The 16,045-nt window shown below is 44.0% G+C and overlaps 1 protein-coding gene across 12 annotated transcripts in view; it reads left to right on the top strand.

Moving 5' to 3' along the window:
• Window positions 1–9,675, top strand: part of LOC124719084 (fasciclin-1) — a 656,083-nt gene extending 646,408 nt beyond the window's left edge. For 10 of the 12 annotated variants that reach the window (XM_047244768.1, XM_047244764.1, XM_047244765.1 and 7 more), the window contains one exon: window positions 6,136–9,675. The gene's annotated coding sequence lies outside the window, so the exon portion shown is untranslated. Of the gene's footprint in view, window positions 1–6,122 lie in introns of all 12 variants that reach the window. The other 2 variants (XM_047244767.1, XM_047244766.1) reach the window with 2 other exon arrangements.
• Window positions 9,676–16,045: the final 6,370 nt, after the last annotated feature.

Consider the following 16,045-nt stretch of genomic DNA (forward strand, 5'->3'; position numbering starts at 1 on the left):
AGTTTGCCACTTTGCTGAGTCAGCTATTTCACTGAACGGGTAACAAAATTGTTGAATGTTGTAATATCAGCAGCTTGACCCCTCTGAGGAATCTGAATGAGTCACTAATGAAATCTGAGTCAAAGAGTGTAATTTTTTGAAATTCAGTGTTCGAGTATGCCCACTTTAGTTCTCGTTTAAGAACCCAGATACAGGAAGCTACATCAGACTGTCGAAGTAATTCACATCGGAACGTCACGGAAAGAAACTGAAGAGAGGTTCTGCAGGCTTTAATCGCAGACCTTTATGTTAATGATCTGCCATTTTATTTGAAGCGGGAGATAGAATTAGTCCTTTTAGTTTACAACAAGTGTCATTGTCAAACCCTGTAAAGATTCCTCTAATGGAACCATTATAAAATTTATTAAGTCGCAACAGTTACCTCGAAGGAAACGGCAAAGCGCCAGCTGGAATTAGGTATACGAGGCAACGTAAATTACAAATTTAATGCATTTCAACCTTTAATGGATGTCCCCCAGTGAATGTGAAGTACGGTGCCATTTGTGTGTAAAAGCAGTAGATATTAAGAAAGGATAACATAGCAGAAAGACGTGCGTATACAAAATGGACGGATAAGAACAGATGTGCAACTGCTTTCAAATTACAGAATATATAACTCTTTATTAAGAAGAATGGTATAGTCAGAAAGCTCACTTATAATGTCAGAGATTAGTAAATCTGAAAATTAAATCGAAACAGTCGGGAGCAGAATCAGAAGGGAAATGCAAAAGTCTGTCAGTGAACGAGATGATGTAGTAATTAAAGATAATACCAAATAGACCGTGACACCAAATAGATTGTAAGCCTCTTCAAGAATCACTTTGTTAACGTAACTAAAAAATTCTATACTGTCAGTTCGAAAGGAAAATCCTCGCCATATATGCGACAGTAGGTACTGCGAGCATTTAGTCGATTCGAAATTACTCCAAATTCTTCCAGGGAAATCGGAAAATTAATTAACTCTCTTAATTGAAAAAATCCTCACGAGGTTCGTAATGTTTTAAGCAAAATATAAAAGCACATCCTCCCGATACGGCTACTATACTCGGCCATATATTTGAGGCACCACTTTCACGAGGTATCTTCTCGTACAGATTAGAGTACGTGCCGTTTAAGCAAGGGAGTAGAATAGGTGTCGAGAACTGTAAGCTCGTTTCAGTATTTACTCCCTTCTCAAAAGTCGTGGAAAAGATAACGTATTTAAAAATAGTCTAGCATATATGCAGTTATAATACTTAAATCGTACAGTGTAGGTTGTCTCAGCCAGTGTCTACATTTGTGGTTTAGTCGTGCGGTCATTAGGCCGTGCCATAAGGCACGTTTCACCTCCTCACGCCGGAGACACCGTCAGAGGCTCAACCGCTTATCAGAATCTAACGAGATCGGCAAGCAAAACTGCACGTCGATCGGGTCGTGACACCGTCAGACTGCTGCCACAGATCACCAGTGCATTTTATGGAGTTTTTCTCACAAGAGAGTTGGTACCTTTTGTTGAGGTTAGCACTGAAGCCCAAAATTTGTCTGCTTTCAGTCCTCCTCCTCTTCTGTTGAAGCTTTATATATCTAAACAGTGGATACTCCAGATTGGAATATCAATAGTGTACGGAAAAGAGAGAGACATATTTACTGTAAGAATGACACATTATGTTGCAGACAGGCACAGTTAAAAAGACACTTACACATTAACTTTCGGCCACAGACTTTGTCAGAAAAAGAAAGGGTCGGGCACCTTCCTGCACCAACCTGTTTACAGGCCATCTAGAGGCGGCCTTCCTAGCCTCCCAAAAAACCTGACCCCTAGTCTGGTTCAGGTTCACTGGCGATATCTTCACTGTCCGTACTCAGGGCCGAGACACCGTTCCTCCATTCCTTCACAGCCGCACACCCACTTCACCTGGTCCTCCTCACCCCTGCGTGCCACTTCCCTCCCTTCTCCATATTAAATGCACCGACCGCCGAGAGTAGCCGCACTTCGCACCGGAAACTCCTTCCCGTACACCGAGGCCACCCGGTGATTGCGTATCGCGGTGACGAAAACTCCCTCGCCTACTATGCCGAAGTTCTCGCCTAGACCTTCACGTACGGGCACTGTCCCCGAGAACCGGCCGCGGAGGAGTGCCCCCTCCGTCGCCGGGACGTCCGAACCGCACCCTCTGCCGGAGCTCCCGTTACTTGTCGCCGTCCCCCGAAATGGGGGACGTCCTACCCCAAATTCTTCCCAACTCTAGTAAAGTGGCGTCCTGTCGCCCACCCGACTTCCACGGTGTCGTACTCCGTCCCCGTGCCGCTTCCGGACGTACCCTCTCGCCGCGAGAATCGTATCCCCGTGGGAGACCCGCGTGCGGCACCTGCCCGATCCGTCCACCCCGCACTTCTTATTCAGGTCCCGTCACGAGCTTATCCTACCCCGTCAGAGGACGGCCCGTCTGCCCTACGGCAGTTCCGCTGCGACCGCCGCACGGCTTTCGGTACCGGTACCGGTAAGACTGAAGATTAGATGGGTAGATCACATAACTAATGAGGAAGTATTGAATAGGATTGGGGAGAAGAGAAGTTTGTGGCACAACTTGACCAGAAGAAGGGATCGGTTGGTAGGACATGTTCTGAGGCATCAAGGGATCACCAATTTAGTATTGGAGGGCAGCGTGGAGGGTAAAAATCGTAGAGGGAGACCAAGAGATGAATACACTAAGCAAATTCAGAAGGATGTAGGTTGCAGTAGGTACTGGGAGATGAAAAAGCTTGCACAGGATAGAGTAGCATGGAGAGCTGCATCAAACCAGTCTCAGGACTGAAGACCACAACAACAACAAGACTGTCGACCGACCTTCCGCCAGGAGGAACGGCCGCCGTCAGACTGTGTGGCTGAGAGCGAAGTAGACCGCCCCGTGGCACAAATGCGGCCGAACGTAACATGCTCGATTTCGGCAGCCGCTTCACTACCCGAGCCTCCCGGATCCTCCCCTCCGCCACCAGCTTTTCCAAACAACGCAGACGGGAGTTACCCGAAGTTGTACCGGCCTCGACCTACAGTAACCTACTGTCCCCACGCCCTCCGCGTGACAGTTTCGACTGCCTCCGTCCCGTCACCTTCTCACGGTTCTCGTCTCCCACCCCCCCTGCCGATGCACTCACCACGCTCTTCTCCATTTTTGCTCCGTTACCCCACAACCTCTCGATGCTGCATTTTTTGGCATTCTAATCCCCGCACACTCCACCAGTCGTCGTCTTTCTGCCCGTCTGTACCACTACTATTTGTTCCCCTTCCCCTTCTCTGCCCCCTCCAGATTGCTGCTTGCATCCCACGTGATAGTCGCATTCCAGCCTGAGATGCTGGAGTTGGCAGCCATACTTATGAGGGGTGTGTGTGTGTGTGTGTGTGTTTTTACTGATGAAGGCTGTGGCTGAAAGCTCTACATAAGTGTCTTAAGTATGCCTGTCTGCAACTTAACATTTCTTCTTTACAGTAAGTAGCAATCTGTTTTTCCTACCCTGTTTAATACTTTTTATGCGTGTGTTGTTCTACTGCAACTCGGCGAGTACGTTTTTTATCTATCCAAATAAATGGTGTCCCACTCAAATCTCCCTGATTTCAAAGACCCGGGAAACAAAAGCACAGTAGATATGACAATGGAAAGTGCACCACATTGTAGATCATCTCAAAGAATTTATTTATTTATTAACAATACACCTCTATATGTGAACCATTTGTAGTACGAAGAATATCAAGTCTATATTCAGTTTCTTGCCAAGTTGTTTGGAACATTTCCTCTGTTATTGTTGCAATCGCATTAGTGATACGATGTCGCAACGTAGGAATATCGTCCACTTTGGTCACGTGCTCGCAGTCTTTCACAAATCCCCGTACAAAGAAATGGAGTGGCATAATGTCGGGTGAACGCGGTAGCCGGGAAGTGGGTCCTCCGTGTCCGATCTGACGATTGGGAGATTTCCTATCTGGGAACTTGTGAACAGTCATCGACCGATGTGTCCAGATACACTGACCCATTCACTGTTTGTTCTGCAAAGACGAACCGTCCGACAGTCCCGTCTTGCATTTGCACGCACCAGACATTCAGTTTAGGGCTATCACGAACATGTTTGGTGACCTCGTCTGCATTTTGTGAACCCCAAATCCGAATATTATGCCTACAAACCCTTTCTGATAGATGACAGGTTGCCTCATCTGAGAATAAGCATCTTTCCAGGAAGCTGGCATCCATATCAATACACTGCAGCATATCCGCAGCAATTTGTCGTCGGCGTGGTTTGTCGTTGGGCGTCACGTGTTGCAGAATTTGCACTTTGTAAGACACTGGTGAACTACACGATACAATGTCGATCTAGGTACATCGAGTTGCCTAGCTGCTTGACGAAGTGACTTACGTGGGCTTCTGAAAAACGTCTGTCTGATGTCCTCCACTGTCTCTTCTGAAACTCCGTAATGTGCACCGCCAGAATGTTTCAGAACACTTGCTGTTGCCAGAAACTTCCTATATCATTCCTTAAATGTTTTCACATCAGGTGGATCACATTCATACACACGACAATAATTTCTTTGCACAGTAATCGGCAATTTCGTTTCTGCAAACCGCACTGTTGCTTGCGCACACTGCTGTGGAGTCGCCATTTTCACTTCGTGTGACCGTGCTGCACTCTGGCGACGGTACTTGACACTTCTGATGCGGGAATATAAATTCTTTGAGACGGTCTACAACGTGGTGCATCTTTCATTGTCATAGGCACTGTGGTTTTCCTCTCCCGGGTCCTCAAAATCAGGGAGGTTCGAGTGGTACACCCCGTATGTTTATTTTCAAAAATAGATTATTTTCCTCGATTTAGGAAATAAATTAAATGCAGTGAAATGATATCAGTGCAAACTATTCAGATAAGCTGAATCTGAACAAATATGTTGTGACAGTTGAAAATGTGGCTCGATCCCATATTTCCCGTCACAATTTGGTCAATTATCTAATTTAGAACAAGCAAAGGCCCTTTTACAGGGCTGTCCCATGTCACCGTCATTATTTAAAATCTATATAGATATTAGCCTTAGTACATGGTCTCGTAAATATAGTATGGGATTAGAAATAAGAGATGGAGTTTACCTACATCATTTATTGTTCGCTGATGATCAAGTAGTCGTAGCACAAGATGGGGAGGATGCTAACTATATGTTCAATCAACTAGCAGTAGAATACAAAACTTGGGGTTTGAAGATTAATTACCAAAAAACTGAGTACCCGAGTAATGATTCAGATGAGCTATACATTGAAGGAAAGAAAATCAAAAAGATAAAACACTTCCTGTTATTTGGGATCCATTTTAGAAATCGAGGGAAAATCAGAGTCAGAAATCAATAAAAGAATTAGTAGCAGACGGAGGGTCATTGGGATGCTTATCTCAGTCTTATGGAGCAGGAATGTAATGAGGAGAACTAAAAAATTAATATACAAATCCATATTAGAGAGTGCAGTTCTGTATGGAACGGAGACCTGGACAGTTAACATGAAGCACATTAAAAAATTACAAGCTCTAGAGATGGACTTTTGGAGAAGATTGGCAAGAATCTCCAGGAAAGAAAAGATAAGGAACACAGAAATAATAAGGAGAATGGAAATAAAAGAAAGAATATACGACGCAACGGATAGGAAGAAATTACAGTGGTACGGGCATGTACGACGAATGGAGAAAACCAGAATACCAAAATTGATACTGGAGTGGGAACCGGAGAAGAAGAAGAAGAGGGTGACCTATGACCACCTGGCTCCAAATTGTACAGCACATAATGAGGAGAATGGGCGCAGAGGAAGAGGACACACAAGATCGAAACACCTGGAGGGATATTTTGAAAATATAGTTTAAGAACATTTATTGTTTGTATTGTAATTTCCAAGTAAATTATTATGTTGGAGATAAGCCTCTGTAATGAGGAAAATCACAAAATAATAATAATAATAATCATCTAATTCTTTGACACTGAAGGCCTTGTACCCAGACCAGCCCACTCGGTCTTTGACTCGGCCTTAAACATTTTATTTTAATGTGAGGTACGCATTACCGTAATTACCCTACACGATCAGTTCTATATTTCAGAGGCCGCGTAGTGCCAACTGGGATCTCCTCGTTCCAGAGTAGAGACGCCGCCCGTTTCCGGCTCCGTGCCAGGCGCAGACTGCCCGAGAACTGCGAAGTGAACAGTGTCAGCGTATCGGTGCGACGGGACGGGACGGGACCGCCGCCACAGAGACGGGCGGACGCAGCCGTCTGCGCGTGCCGAACTGACAGACTGCGTTCCGGCTTCTCGGGCACACTGTGGACTATTACGTGTCTAATTCGGTTGAATGTGTGACTTGTGTAAACTGTATTGTGTTCTCCTTAGAATTTCTGTCTACTGTTAGCCTGTCGTGTTGTGACTGTGAGACGATCCCACGTGACACACCGACAGAAGTTCACTCCCAGTTCCGGTCTGCTGCTCTCTCGAGTAGAGGACCCGTCGTCTCTTAATGCGACCTCAAATTTTTGTCATTCCTTTAATCTCCTTGTTAGGTAATCCTCAATATTTTATAGGCATAACAGATTTTCCAATTCTGCATTCCATTCCTCATTCCTTACTAGATATATTCAGTCATACGAGCATTCCGTTTGGGGGTGTAACCTAACCTATTTATGGAGTTATTTTCTTTTTTCAATGTGTGTGTGTTCAAAAGTGTAATAATGGTATCTTATGCTGAAGTAGGCACTGTTGCAATGTACATCTAGTCCATTAAGAGACTTCAGTGTAAGGTCAGCTGAAACGCCATTTATTTGAAGTTGGGTCTGACACGTAGTGCGTAAAATCTACCACTGGATTCCTAAAATCAGTAAAGGAAACCTATATGTATATGCAGGCTTTGAATTGAGTGAAAACATGTGGCTTTGTTTTAAAGTTATGAACTAATTTTGTGTGCATTTCCTAAAAAGAACTGACAGAGTCATTTGAATTGATTTGTAGGTGTAAGTGTTCAGAGTATGCTTTAGATTTTATTTCGAAGATAAAGTCTATTGTCTCAGAGGTTATTTATCATTGTAGGCTAAGAAAACAGTGCTATGTAGACAAGAATAAAGTGATATTGTCAAAGCTGTGAGTAAGATTACTATAGCTGCCTCTTTGTAATGCTAAAGATGATAAATCAGATGGGAATTACTTTTTCATATCTCAAAAGTACAAGGGTTAGTGCTGCAGAATTAAATGTAATGCAAAGAATATTTTAGGCAATAACTGTAACATATTTGTGCAGGATACACCTTGCTCAAAATATCGGATTCTGAGAGATTCACACGTTAACACATTTTAATAGCGGAAAAAGAATCTTTTTGTTATTATTGTGATAGCCAATATTTGTGCATCTCGTAAATCTGGATTTCGTTCTAGAGACAATAAGAAGAAAATAAATACACCCTCAATTTAGCACACACTCCACGTACGGCACTAACCCACACCACTCTGTTACCCACGCCGTTTCCCTATCGCAATAGATTTAGTAAACACGTGCAGGGTATTGCGTCAAATTCTGACCCGTAGGAAGAGCGTCCTGCCAGAATGTAGCCGGGCAGCTCCTGGTGACCAAAGTAGTCTGCGCGAATGTAACAGACGTTTCCATAGAAAGCTTCAGATTTGGGCCTGGTTTTGCTGTAGAACGTGCACATATCATAGTGGCAGGATGCCCTAAAATGTTTTTAAACTCATTTTCTTATCCTCCCGGAGACCAATAACAATACAGGAGGATACCGGGAAGAGAGGTTTCCTCGAGCCGCGTCACGAGAGCTCGCGGCAACGATTTGCCCCGTCTGCAATTCTGTACTGGCAGGAAACTTCTTTCTCGTCAGACGTCGAGCGCGGGCATCCTTTTCTTTCGAGGTGCCGGTTAGCCAGTGATTACTTACTTTAAACTGCACACAGCCAAGTTTCCTCAAGTAGTCGAAGAAATTTTCACCTACCAGAAAACTGATCTGCCAAAATATGTGTTAAGTCTGTATCCCTGACAGATTGTAAATCTTTTAAAAATGCATAGTGAAAGGTTTAGAAAGAAGAAATAATTTTTGAGAACAAAGTACTCTCACTCTAATATACTTTATTTTAAGGAAGTGAATTGCAATTGTTAAATATACAGTTTTATCTTTCACGATTACAACAGATACGGGTGAATAACTGTATCATTTAAAAGGATTATATCTCAACACTGGAGCCACATTGATATATTTTGAACTAACGCGTATATGTACATTTGTAAATGCGTACTGTCCCCCAAAGTTTAGTTTGCTCGGTGTTTACGGCGCTACTGCAGCTGCGTAGAATGTCGGCGTGTTAGCACGTCAGTCTCCGTGTGCATTCTCTGAGCCTGTCGTGGGTAGTAAGATGCGAGACACTGCTGCCGTGCGTGTCGCGACTACTTGCGAGCGAGCAAACGGTAACCTGTCTCCGTCTCCTTCCGACTGTTTCTTTGAGAAGAATTTCTGAGGCACACTCGTGGTATAGAATGTAAAGATTCTCTAACTCTATTTGTCAAACAGTTCGTTTATTAAAACTCGGATTTTACATAATGCCGTAAGCAAGATTGTACTCGACGTGTACGAGAGAAACTAAACAAATGCGAGTAAATAAGCTGCGTTCAAAAATAAAAAGATTCAATTAATTTTTAGTAATACCGTTCCCGTACACATTACCATTACAATTTAAATATAAGCCCGAGATAAATGTGTCAGCAATAAGGGTGGCAGTTAATGAACAGAGTTATTAGAACCGGACTGTCATCGCTATCCAAACTAATTATAGCCGAGCAACATGGCTCCAGGTGCCAACTGGAAGCCAACATCTGAAGTACGAATATGTGGATACTTCAAAAATGTTTGCTCAGCTTCAGAAAATGTATTCATAAGTTTTAGAGTCAGGTTTACGAAAAATCTCGTGGGTTACTTTAAATAAATATTGTTTGCCAGTGGATTATAATGGAGTTTTTATTTATGGACTTTGTTTGTGTATGTCAGTGTGACTTATAATTGTACACCAAAGTGATTAGTTTTTTTATCTGATTGTGAATCTCATTGTATGCTCTGATTAAGTACAAATTGTATGCCCAAATACAGCTTAGAAACTCTGACACAAAATTTAGCAATATTTATTTCATATTATTGATTAATTACTAGCAGTTTTAAAAAACTGTACTGTCAATAAAAATGTGGAAAAATTGTATCATAAAACTGTTGCTCTTCTGTATCAGGGGCAGAGAACCTCATTTTTGTGCAAGTCAATAAAAGTGTAATTGTAATTAAGCTTTCAAATCTGCTCTCAGTACTCACGAAGCTCGGTTGTGCTTTCTGAAAGACAACAGCAAATGTATCTACTTACCATAAGATCACAGTCAGGTCAGTGTTTGCTGCTGTTAATTTTTTTCCAGTAGCCCGGAGATGTCTGCTGTTGCGCTGACGGAAGCCGCAGACGGAAATGCGAGCTGTTTTTAATCTGCCAACTCGGACACTCTTGACGGTGGGCTCTGTGCTGTTTCACTGAGGGTCAGTTTGAGGTCACGTAACTTTACCTGTAACTGTGTAAACTAAAAATTAATGGACCAAAATAAAGTGAAACTTGACACACAAGCCAGACTTTGGAACATTTATGGCAGACAGGGTCTTCTCCCCGACCCTTCTACCCCCACGTACTTCCTACTCGTCACTGGCTGAGCTCTTGTGAAACTTGCACTGTGATAAATTTCACACTTCTTTCCGTTCGTATGCTCACTAGACAAAACATTGATCACAAGGTATGTCAAAGAAAGAGTGATTTCAGATCCCTGCGCATCAGACAGCAATTACTATAATGGAATGCCGTTCGAGTACACCGAAATTTGTAGATCGTGCTCTAATTATACGGTAAGTAAAAATATGGGGCAAACTGCACGAGAAAAGGGAGGTCTCGTGTAGGAAATCAGAAACATACGTTATAACAATTTATTTGAGAATACAAAGGTATCCCAGATCGACTTAAGTTCAGGATACAGTGAATAAATAGGATTATACTATAATCTATGTAAGGCGCATTAATTTAATGGAAGTACTTAGGCAAAAAGGAAACAATGTTTTAGATCAAAGAGACAAAAAGGAAAGAAAATCTCAAAAGAGACGAGGCAACTATGGTATTGGAGGTAAGAGTTTCCAGTACCCATTAGTACTAAGACAGTAATATATGAGGACTGAAGAAAGCAATTTGTAAGTGTAAAAATGTTAATACGATAGTGGTCAACCCTCAGTGGAATACAAGTAATCAGGGTAGAGCTGCACTGGCCAGTCGACAGGCACATAAGGGAGATTGAAAAATTGTTCAGGTTTCAGTATTTTTCCTTCACATCTACCTTCATCTTTCACGAAACAGATCTTTGGTTTATTTCATATCTTCTCTTTTGTAGGCTCTAGGCAGCAGGTCACAACATTTTTGCTATGTTGCTGTTGCTCCAAACAATAGTTTACCCTTATAGAACTTTTGGACTGGGTGACTGTCAAGGTTCTCTCTCGGCAGCCACATATTAGGAACGAATTTACGCTATACTTAATATACGCTATATTTACCTATACTTTTCATTAACATCCCCTACTTATCAGCTATATTAATGCTTCCACAAACGAGATCAATATCAATTCCGAAATTCATTTACCTCCCATTTTGACACGTATCGATTGTCGATATAACAATTCTGTGTAAAGTATTTTGTCCAGCCGAGTCACCGCAACTGCCGTCCCGTGTGGAAAATTTGTGTCAACCTCCAATATGCCTCGTCACGTGCACAAAAATTTTATGTTATTATTTTCTTACTACACGAATTACTTTTGTTGCAAGTATCGAAAAGAGATAAGGATGCGCCTCAATCCCCCTGAAGTGGTACGTGTCGCCACATACTCCCCAACTTAGACGAATGATCTCAATGTAGACATATCTGTGTGCCATACGTAATATAAATATTTGTACTCTTAAAAAGTCCTAGGATGTGAGTCACGAATCTTTCTGATATCTCTCCCTGCATACACTATGTGACCAAAAGTATCCGGACACCCCCAAAAATATACATTTTTCATATTGGGTGCATTTTGCTGCCACCTACTCCATATCAGCGACCTCAGTAGTCATTAGACACTGTGAGAGAGTAGAATGGGGCGCTCTGCGGAACTCCCGGACTTGTGTCATACGTCTGTACGTGAGATTTCCACACTCCTAGGTATCCCTAGGTCCACCGTTTCCAATGTAATTGTGGAGTGGAAGTGTGAAGGGTCACATACTGCCCAAAAGCGTACAGGCCGACCTCGTCTGTTGACTGACAGAGGCTGCCGACAGTAGGAGTGGGTCGTAATGTGTAATCGGCAGGCATCTATCCAGACCGTCACACAGGAACTCCGAACTGCATCAGGGTAAGCCACGCATCACGCCAGTAAATGCCAGACTACACCTCGCTCGGTGTAAGGAGTGTAAACATTGGACAATCGAACAGTGGAAAAACGTCGTGTGGAGTGACGAATCACGGTACACAATGTGGTGATCCGATGGCAGGGTGTGGGTATAGCGAATGCCAGGTGAACGTTTCCTGCCAATGTGTGTAGTGCCAACAGTAGAATTCGGAGGTGGTGGTGTCCCGGTGTGGTCGTGTTTTTGTGGAGGGGGCTCGCATCCCTTGTTATTTTGCACGGCACTATCACAGTGCAGGCCTACAATGGTGTTTTAAACACCTTCTTGCTGCCCACTGCTGAAGAATGATTCGGGGGGCAGAAATTGCACCTTTCGACACGATCGAGTACTTGTTCGTGAGGCACGGCCTGTTGCGGAGTGGTTATACGACAATAACATCCCTGTAATGGACTGGCCTGCACAGAGTCCTGACCCGAATCCTATAGAACACCTTTGGGACATTTCGGAACGCCGACTTCGTGCGGGGCCTCACCGACCGACATCGATGCCTCTCCTCAGTGCAGCACTCCGTGAAGAATGGGCTGCCATTCCCTTAAAAACCTTCCAGCACCTGACGAAACGTATACCTTCGAGAGTGGAAGCTGTCGTCGAGGCTAAGGGAGGGCCGACGGCATATCAAATTGCCGCATTACCGACGGAGGGCGCCACAAACTTGTAAGTCATTTTCAGCCAGGTGTCCGGATACGTTTGATCAGATAGTGTACATTTGCCAGTAACGTAAACAGTGTGATAATGATTATTTTGTCAACAACCAACTTATGTGTTTATTACTGATTCTACTTCTGGCAAAGATATTTGACACTAGTATTCTAATGTAATGACAGTATGTTGCGGTTAATGTACTTGACACATTGCTTGACTTGTAACAGACATTTATGACAATCTCTTTGGTTTGTTAATTAGGACTTAGGACTTGTATAAATCGAAAATTAACTCAACAACAACTTTATAACTATTAGAGCAAGAGTTTGCAGGCACTTTCCTTCTAATACAAACTTCCGCAATCAAGAAAGATTGTGCATATGTGCTATAGTTACAAGATACAATCTTCACGATCACTGACTCGGGAGGTACGTGGCACAGGGGTTAGCGTCGCAGATCGGCGTGCTGTGGTTTGCCCGTTCATACCCGACCGTCAGCAGTTATTAGTTATTTAGTACTTATCACTTGTTTATATATAATGGGAAATTTGATGTGTGTATAAATATTAGCATTCTGGAATATTCAGTGTTCGTACGAGTAGCTGCACAGACCGCCTAGAAGCTCAGTGTACCCACCTGCAACGAACAATGGAAGAACCGTATACAAAGTATGTCTGACCAATTGACAGTGCTCGAAAAATAGCTTCATTACTTGTGTATCAAATTACTAAGTAGTCTGCCTAAACACCTGCACGATAGCGCTAACTTCCCAAAGAAAGTCAAAGACCACCTGTTGGAAAAGGAATTTTAGTGTCAAAGAGTACTTACCACACTTAATTTCCTTATACAGTTGTATATAATCAGTGACATTAGAACATAAGCAAAATAGTTAGGAAATAACTTATAAGGACTGTTTTCTGTTTCTGATGTGTCCTGCAATACATATACATTTATTGTAAGCCCAGAGGATCGGGTGACAATTCAGTTCAAAATACACTTTCAGTTCTGCGTGTTTTACTTCACTGACAACTCTGCCTCCAGATTTGCACTCGACTGTGGTTTCAATGCTGCCAGGTACTTCAAAACATCTACATCACCCTGGTTCCAATTAGGCAATATAAAAGTCACCGTCTACACGGACGGTAAGCAGAATTCGAGCAGTACATTGTTTCCGAGGTGTATATATTCAGAAGGCCGACGGGTTCCGAGATGGCGAGAAGTCGGCCACACGTCAGTGTTTCCTGGATACGCGCATCACCACCCAGTGAAATTGCCGAAAGAATTCCGGCAAGTCACCGAGTACAATGGGTGGAAAGGTGTGACGCGTTTGTCAAACGTGTACTTTTCCTCAAACGGCAAAGGCTGCAGTGCTTCGGAAAAAGAAGACGAGTGAGAGGTTCGATCTGGGACAATTCCAACTGAAGCCAATAATTGGCAGCACGTCCACATAGTGAAAGAACAACTGAAGAACAGGGCCCGACACCGTGGAGAAACGACACGGTCGATAGACGGCACATTTCGAGCCTGTGCCACATCGAGACTCCAAATATGATAGAAACTGCAGAGAGTCACACTCGATAGGAGTCAAAGGAGACACGTACTGAGCTCTTCTAGTAAAGGATTCAGGACAACAGAGGAGTAGTGCCAGTAAATTGACGAAATACGACGGTGTGTGTGGTTCCGGTGGCAGTTGCGGAAGACCACCGTAAGCTCGCTTCTCTCGCGTGCCAGATAGTGAGAGAAGAGATACGGCAGCCAGAACTGTCGGACACGAGGAATAGCAGCCGTGAACGTCAGTGCCGTACCTCGAGGGGTGATACAGAATGTCAAGCGAGAGGTGTAGATGTGTCAATCTGTAGCACTAAGCTCCATTACTAGTCGAACATTGCAGGAAGAATGGACTCTGCCAACTTGAACTAATGCCACAACTGTCAAATGACAACCTAGCATCTGACCGACATAGGTAATCCGAGTCCTCCACCAAAGAACAGAGAACTGTCAAATGACATCCGAGCATCTGACCAACATAGGTAAACCGAGTCCTCCACCGAAGACCAGCACGCCAGCGTGTTTCCGTTGTGGATGCCCTCGACACGTCGTATGCTACTGCAGAAAAAGATGGAAAGTTTTTGAAAACTACTACACCACCACACATTACCCATCACGATGAGTCCATTTAAAATGGTCAACTTCAGACAGTTACAATTTATCTACGGTGCAAAGCCTTTCACCGTATTCTGGACGAGTTCGCTCCCCGACACGCCGTGGGTGTTCCTGATCACTGCAAAGAGATAGCAGTTGCTCACTCAGCTGGCGACTCCACAAAAACGGAGTGTGGCGACCGCCTCTGGACGTGAGGCAGCTACAGACGCGTATCCTCCTCGGATGACAGTCACCGGCACGACAGGAAATCTCGTCAGAACCACCGTCGACGGCCGACCCGTCTGGGTGACGATCGACTCGACGGTGACGGCGTTTGGGTTGCGGGGCGCGCAACTGCGCAGTTCTCAGCACCCGTACAAATTCCAAATCTTTGCTCAGTCCAATCTCGCCACTTTCACAAATGACGATGTAATGATGAGGACAACACAAACACCCAGTCATCTCGAGGCAGGTGAAAAAATCCCTGACCCCGCCGGGAATCGAACCCGGGACCCCGTGCTCGGGAAGCGAAAACGCGACCGCGAGACCACGTGCTGCTGACGGTCTAATCGAGGGCTTCCTTTTCTTTAATGTCAGACGTTACCGTGTTCAGCTAAGGAATGTTCCACTATGCAAAAGTGATTGTGTTTAAAGTTACAAACGGGAAATATGTCCACCTGACAGGGATCTGCTGCTAGAAAAACTATCAGTGACAGAAGACAGCCCTCTGAATTCGCTGTCTTAACAGAATGTAGTCATAGTAATACTCTCGGATGGGACTTCTTGCAGGCACAACAAGCCGTCATAGACTGTAGAAGATCAGAGCACCAGATCGATGAAGCCATTCCAATGAGCACACACAGTAGAGAATGCTCTGTGGGGTTGTTTCCCGTCAGTGACGTTATTACACCATCGTCAACAAGATGAATTCCAGTCACCAATCGAAATGCTCAGTTGAACTGTGAAGCTATTGTCAATTACTGGCGATGGTTGTACGTACTGTAGGTGGTTGAGAAGAGTTTTGGATCGACAACTGACACGAGTGGCCAAAACTCGTCCCTAAAGGTATGTGCGTAGGTGTAGGTAAACCAGTTCGGGAAGGGCAGTTCGGTGTCAGTGACGAATTGTTCCTCGTTACCAATAAAGACAATGCAAGACAGGAAGCTACTACCGAACTGCCAATACAGCCTGGCCTCACCGAGGAACGAGGTGGGTGAGTGATAGCTATTCTGTATAAATTTCCAGGTGCTTTCAGATTTGGAGTGGACATACCATGTCGATCTTCATAAAACACCTTCTCGACAGTGGAGATTATGTACCAGTAGGTCAGTGATCGTATAAAATGTCGCCAGCTGAATGGTGGACAATTTGGGAAGGAGTGGAGAAGACGCTGCAAGAGGATGACATTGAACTTTCTGAGTCACTGATCCTTTGATTTAGTCCTTTCGAAGAAGAAGAGTGGCACAGTGTTTTTCTGTCAACCTCTGACGACTGAACAGAATCACAAAGAAAGATTATCCATTGACAAGCAATGATTGACACCCTAGACTGTTTGAAAGGAGCAGAGTATTTCTCAACTAAGGACATGCAGATAGGCTACTGGCAACTCACGGTTGAGGAAGGTGACTGAGAAAAAGACTTCATAATTCCTGATGGCCTCCACGAGTTCAAAGTTATGGCTTTTGAACTACGTAACACTCTAGCCACCTACCGATGTACGATGGTCAATAGC

The sequence above is a fragment of the Schistocerca piceifrons genome, chromosome 10, assembly GCF_021461385.2.
Source record: "Schistocerca piceifrons isolate TAMUIC-IGC-003096 chromosome 10, iqSchPice1.1, whole genome shotgun sequence".
Lineage (NCBI taxonomy): Eukaryota > Metazoa > Arthropoda > Insecta > Orthoptera > Acrididae > Schistocerca > Schistocerca piceifrons.